Here is a 6,921-nt window from a genome sequence, read left to right as displayed (position 1 = left end):
CCCTAGTGTTTAACTGGTGAACTGACCTGGATTCACTGAGTTTAGTTTTCAGTTCTGCTTCACTAAGGAACCCTTGTTGCTTATTGTCGCGCAAATATGTGACAAAGCACTTTGGCTCTAAAATGACCTAAACGTAAAATTCCACTACTCCTTCTACATCCATTAAGGACCCTCTGATGAAAACAATGTTTTTATTATGCTCTGGTGGGATTTTTCTCCATGGAGGACAGTTAGGTTTAAACGTGCATTATTATTTCTTTATTTAAATTACTGTGAATCAGGAGCAGAGGAAAAAAAAAAAATTGTGACGTAGAAAATATCCTGGGCAAGCTCTCTGCAGTGGGGAGGGGAAGAGGGGTGGGGTTGCTCTGCACCATCAGTGAATTTCTGATGAACTACTTCACCAACTATGTCAAAAACAACACCTTTTTTTTTTTTTTTTACATTTTGGCTGAAAAAATGCATAACAAAAATTAAAAGCTTACTGGGAATGGTTTTAAAATAGATCAAAAGAGGATTAAACTTTGTTTTTATAAAATAAGTTAAGTTGCATTGTCTGGAAAAACAAGTATTTCATTATTTTTTGTAGTATTTTTCCCACACAAACATGTCTAAAAGCTATTATTTTAGGTCTTTCACATCTTCTTCCACAAATACTAATAATATATGTTTCACTTTTGGTTTCGTGACTTGGTCAAGGCATCATTTTTCAAAGTGGGGCATTCAGTTGAAGACACAAAAACCCGCTGACAAAAGGCGGCTTCAGAAGCAAAAGGTCAGGTGATTTATGTTGTGCCCCGCCTTGTTCCATCTAAGCCGATGTGCTGAGTCCTCCGCTTGGCAACATGTGTCAGCCCACATTAGGTGGACCGCTGAACAATGGTCTCAGCCAGGAGCAGGTGGTGGTTACTTCGACTCTGAGAGGAGGGTGTGCATTAATGGCCGTAGAGCACATGTGTGTGTGTGAGTCCAAGTGTGAGGGAGAGGCTGGTCTGTCTGCCATCTGGAGCACTGAGACGATCCCAGGTGAAGCGGAAACTTGAATGTGCTCTTGCCGTCACTTCACTGACTGGCCTCTCTCCTGGATCCAAACCCTTTCTGTGTGTTTTTTTTTTTTTAGAAAAGCAGCTTGCCGTGCCTCCGGCCGGTGATGGCCCACACCAATTCTGAGAGTGTGAAACTATCTATTACAAGATGTGCTCCACAAGACCGCATCCCCACTTCAAGTGGATTGACCCAAAACGAGACCAGCAAGCCCCAGCGTTTAGATACATCCTCCACAAACTGATTCCAATCTTTAAAGGGTAACCAAATGGGGCAGTTGGGGGCTGGCACCATTCTAAGCCCAGTTTAAAAATGCCAAAAAGGGGGCGGGGCTATATGAGCCAGACTCAGAGGCGGAGGTGTGACTTGGATCTATGATTGACAGTTAGGTTAGCTTTATGTGACTGTAGAATGTGCAGTTCTTGCACTATTTACAGCTTAGTTTGTGTATGGTTTGTGTTGTGAACTTAGACTGTTGCGTTGTGACCCTAGTGCGTTGTTTTGTGAACTTAATGTGCTCTTTTGTGAACTTATAGTGTTGTGTTGTGACTTTAATGTGTTGTATTGGAAACCTAATATGTTGTGTTTTGACCCTAATGTGTTGTGTTGTCAACTTATTGTGTTGTGTTATGAACTTTATTTGTTGTTTGGTGAACTTAATGTGTTGTATTGTGAACCTAATGTGTTGTGAACTTAAGCTGTTGTGTTGTGACTTTAATGTGTTGTAAACCTAATATGTTGTTTTGTGAACTTAATGTGTTGTGACCTTAATGTGTTGTGCTGTGAACTTAAAGTGTTGTGTTGTGAACTTAATGTGTTGTGTTGTGAACTTAATGTGTTGTGCTGTGAACTTAATGTGTTGTGTTGTGAACTTAATGTGTTGTGAACCTAAAATGTTGTGTTGTGACTAATATGTTGTGCTGTGAAGTGTTGTGTTGTGAACTTGATGAGTTTTACTGTAAACCTAAGATGTTGTGCTGTGAACCTAATGTGTTGTGTTGTGGCCCTATTGTGTTGTGAACTTTATGTGTTGTGTTGTGACCCTAATGCGTTGTGTTGTAAAATTAAAGTGTTGTGTTGAACTTAATGTGTTGTGAACCTAAAATGTTGTGCTGTGACTAATATTTTGTGTTGTGAACTTAAAGTGTTGTGTTGTGAACTTAATTTGTTGTGAACCTAATGTGTTGTGTTGTGACCCTTTAGGGCCACCGTCCAATACACCTTTGTGCCATGCTAAAGCCAACGACCGACAGTTACAGAACCAAAGGTGGGCGGGGCTTATATACTGGAGCTGCAGAGCTTAATGACGTGAAACTTCTGGGACTTACACCAGTTGACCAATCACAATATGCAACTGCAATACCTCGTTTCAACCTGTAGGGGGCAGCAGACGGTTTTTGACTAAATTCTCATGGATACGTTTATTTTAAATGATCTAAATTTGGCAACAACCAACAGACAGCACTTTTAAAGCCTCATTTGTAGGTTCTCTACAGGTAAGAAAAAAGTTTTAGTGTTTGGTTACGCTTTAACAGTGAATAATACCAGTTGTGCGTTTGAGGGCTGTGGGTTGTGAATCCACAAAAGGTGGTAAACCCAAAGCTTCAGCAATCAAGCCCACACTCCACTAAAACTTCATTTTTGTATTAAACTTTGTTAGACGTAAGCTCTGATTCCTAAATGAAGTGTGAACAGTTTTAACTGTGATTACTGATGACAAACAATATTTCCTTTGTGCCGTCTGAGAGCGTGATTGAGGCAGTGTGTAAAGCTAATTTTATAAATTATGCATAAGATGAACTTAAGAGTTGACGTACAATCAAGCTAAAGACACAGCCTTACAGGCTTTGTGTGAACAAAGGTGTGAACTGCTGCAGAAGTTGCAGCGTTTGTTGCCTTTGATTGCACAGCTTTGATGTGTCCTTTAAAATTAAGTTTGTGTTATTATTCATTTATATGTACATTTATAAGCAAATGTAATGAAGTAAACCTTCTGTCCGTTTTCTTCTTTGTCTTTCTTCCTTTAGGAGTCGCCACACAATCCTCCATTAATGTCTAAGTCGATCTCCTACATCTTTCTCACACTGTGAACCTCCTGTCCTCCTGCACGTGAACTTTCTTTATCCGTCTTTTTTTAGTCCGGCCCACAACCAAACAGAAATGGAAGCTGCTTTTGTCATTTGCACACAAGATTTGGCTTTTTTTGTTAGGACCTTCCAGACCTGATTGGACTTGGGACAGGCACATAAAAGCACAGATTGTCGCCCCTTATACTTGCAAATCTACGGAGCCCTGAACATGACAAAAAAAAAAAAAAAAAAAAAAAAAAAAACACCCTCAAACTAATTACTTGTAAGCACAAATTGGTATTTTATGGCCTCAATTTATCATTTTGCTGTCAGAAATTAGTATTCCATTGCCACAAATGAGCTTTTTACTAGCTTTTAGTAGTAAGGAATTAGCATTCTGCTAAGACAAATTAGTGTTTCATGACCACAAATTAGCATGTCCTTAGCTTTTTGTGTACACAAATCAGAATGTTGGGTACAGAAATTATTTTTTTATTAGCACTTTGGGCACATATATTAGCATTTCATCTGCATAAACGAGTATTTTGTGTCTATAAAATACATTTTTCTTGACAAATAACTATTTGTGGCCACAGATTTGTACTTTGAGATCCCATATTTGTATTTTGTGCATACAACTTAGTATTTTGTTACCAAATTTAGCCGTAGGAACTGAAGATACTGAAACAGAAATTTGATCCCACGAAAATCTAATACAAATCTTCAATTCTTTACACAAAGTACTAATTTGTGAACACAAGATGCTCATTTGTGCCCACAAAATACTAATTTCTGCTGAAAAAATACTAATTTGAGCACATGAAAAAACAATTTGTGCACACAAAGTACTCATTTTTGCCCTCAAAATATAAATTTGTGCACATAAAATGCTCAGTTGTGTACACAAAATACAAATGTGTGCATACAAAATGCTAATTTGTGCACATGAAATAATAATTTGTACGAATAAATTACTTGTTTGAGCTTCCTGAGTATGCTCATATGCTCAAAATGCTCATTCGTGCACACAAAATACCATTTCGTGCATGCAAAATACTAACATGTGCAGAGACAATATTCATTTCTGCACATAAAACAGTAATTTGTCTACTCAAAATTATCTTTTGTGCACACAAACTTCTTATTTGTGCACATAAAATTAAAACTTGTGCATACAAACTTTTAATTTGCGCATTAAAAAGTCCTCACTTATACACACAAAATACTAATTTGTGCACACAAAATGTTAATTTGTATGCCCAAAATGTTTCTTTGTGCACATAATAAACTAATTTGTGCCCTCAAAATACAAATTCCTGCACACAAAATTGTATTTGTGTATAGAAAATGCTAATTTATGCACACAAAATGCTTATTTGTGCCTACGAAACACTAATTTGTATGCACAAAATTCTAATAAATTGTTTATTTTAGGCCACTGAATACTAATTTGTGAACATAAACTAATATTTCAAGGCAACAATTTATGTGTTTTTTTATGTCATGTCCAGTCCTCCATACATTTCCACCACAAATTTGTGGTTTGTTTCATAAAGTGTTAATTTAGAGAACTTTTACCCCCAGTTTTTTTATTTTACCATGGTTGAAAATCTAGGTTGACTTTGACAAACTAAAAAAAAAATACTTTTTTTTACCCATAATTCCCTTCTTTCATCTCTCAATACAGCTAAAACTCCACACTAATCTCTTTCAGCAAAGAACACACCAACATTCAAAGCGATTCAGCATTTAACAAACTGTACTTGTCTCACAAAAGTAACCCGACATGCACAAAGGGAGCCAGGGTGACTCTTTCTCACTGTTCCCTCAATGTGATGTCACATTTAAAAACGATCAACAAATATGTTTACTGGTCTTTGTTAAAATCGCTTATTAGTTTCTGTCCCTGATCTTTTATTTTGAGAGTGAAAGAGAAAGGTCTCGACCACCTATGAAAAAGCAAGACACCAACCTTGGTATGAGTTCTGTTTTGTTGTCACTTGCTCCTACCAGCCTGTGTGCATCACTTCACTTCAGGTATCTATTCAGTTCTCACTGTTTCTAGAAGTCACCAGCTATTTGTTTGTTTGTAGATTTCAGACTCATAATTTTTTTTACAATGCTTCAGGCTGTCAGTCACCCTCAGAGGAGATTTTTTTTAGTTTTGGTGCATTTATAGACTGTGCCCTTTGCTGACCTTTTGCTTTTCTGTTCACTTCCCCAAATGCAAGTCTTTGACCTCAAGTTTGTTCAGTAAAAAACTTTTTTTATTTTGGAGTTTCCTTGACACTGAATTTCGTAAAGTCAGAATTACAAGGTATTCCTCTTGTTGTTAGTGTTTTATTACCTAGCGGTTTTGCTGTCGATGTATATGAAAAGCAAACCAAGTCTGAGAATGTGGTTGTGAAGAGAGAACTGAGTCAGAAAGTAAAGCTGTAAGTTTTCTGGTCAATGTTTGTTTCGGTTCTCACTTATGCTCATAAGCTCATGAGCTTTTATGACCAAAAGACCAAGTAAAGCGAGTGCTCCACCACATGGAGGGTACAAAAGTTAAGCAGGCATCTGGTGCAGTTACCTCTTGGGTGCCTCCCCAGGGAGGTGTTCGGGCCTAGATCTCTCAACTGGTCTGGGAAGGCCTTGGTATTTCCCCAGATGAGATGGAGGAAGTGGCCGGGAACAGGTAGATCTGGCTATCATTTAGACTGCTGCCCCTCAGACCGAGTCATTCATGGATGGATGGATGGATGGATGGATGGATGGATGGATGGATGGATGGATGGATGGATGGAAGGATGGATGGATGGATAGATGGGTGGGTGAATGGATTGATGGATTATGGATGGATGGATGGATTGATGGATGGATGGATGGATGGATGGATGGATGGAAGGATGGATTATGGATGGATAGATGGGTGGATGGATGGATAGATTATGGATGGATGGATGGATGGATGGGTGGATGGATGGATGAATGGATTGCAGGTGGATGGATTATGGATGAATGATGGATTGATTATGGATGGATGGATTATGAATGGATGAATGGATTGCAGGTGGATGGATTATGGATGGATGGATTATGAATGGATGAATGGATTGCAGGTGGATGGATTATGGATGGATGATGGATTGATTATGGATGGATGGATTATGAATGGATGGATGGATTATGGATGGATGGATGGATGGATGGATGGATGGATGGATGGATGGATAGATTACGGATGGATGGATTACGGATGGATTGATGATGAATGGATGGATGGATTATGGATGGATGGATGGATGAATGGATTACGGATGGATTGATTATGAATGGATGGATGGATTACGGATGGATGGATTACGGATGGATTGATTATGAATGGATGGATGGATTATGGATGGATGGATTGATGGATGGATGGATGGATGGATGGATGGATGAATTATGGATGGATGGATGATTTAAGCATCAATGGATAAATGGATGCATTGATGGATGGATGGGTGATTTATGGATGGATAGATGAATGGGTGATTTATGGATGGATGGGTAGATGGATGCATTGATGGATGAACAGATGAATCAATGGATGGATGGATGAATTATGGATGGATTATGGATGGATGAATCAATGGATGGATGGATGAATTAAGCATGAATGGATAAATGGATGCATTGATGGATGGATGGATGGATAGATGAATCAATGGATGGATGGATTGATGGATGAATCATTGGAAGGATGGATTATAGATGGATGGATTGATGGATGTCTAAGAATTGCATATTGACAGCTGCCAGTTTTAAACGTCCAGTCAAG

The sequence above is a fragment of the Oryzias melastigma genome, linkage group LG14 (assembly GCF_002922805.2).
Source record: "Oryzias melastigma strain HK-1 linkage group LG14, ASM292280v2, whole genome shotgun sequence".
In the NCBI taxonomy this organism is placed as follows: Eukaryota; Metazoa; Chordata; class Actinopteri; order Beloniformes; family Adrianichthyidae; genus Oryzias; species Oryzias melastigma.
This window is presented reverse-complemented; position numbering follows the sequence as displayed.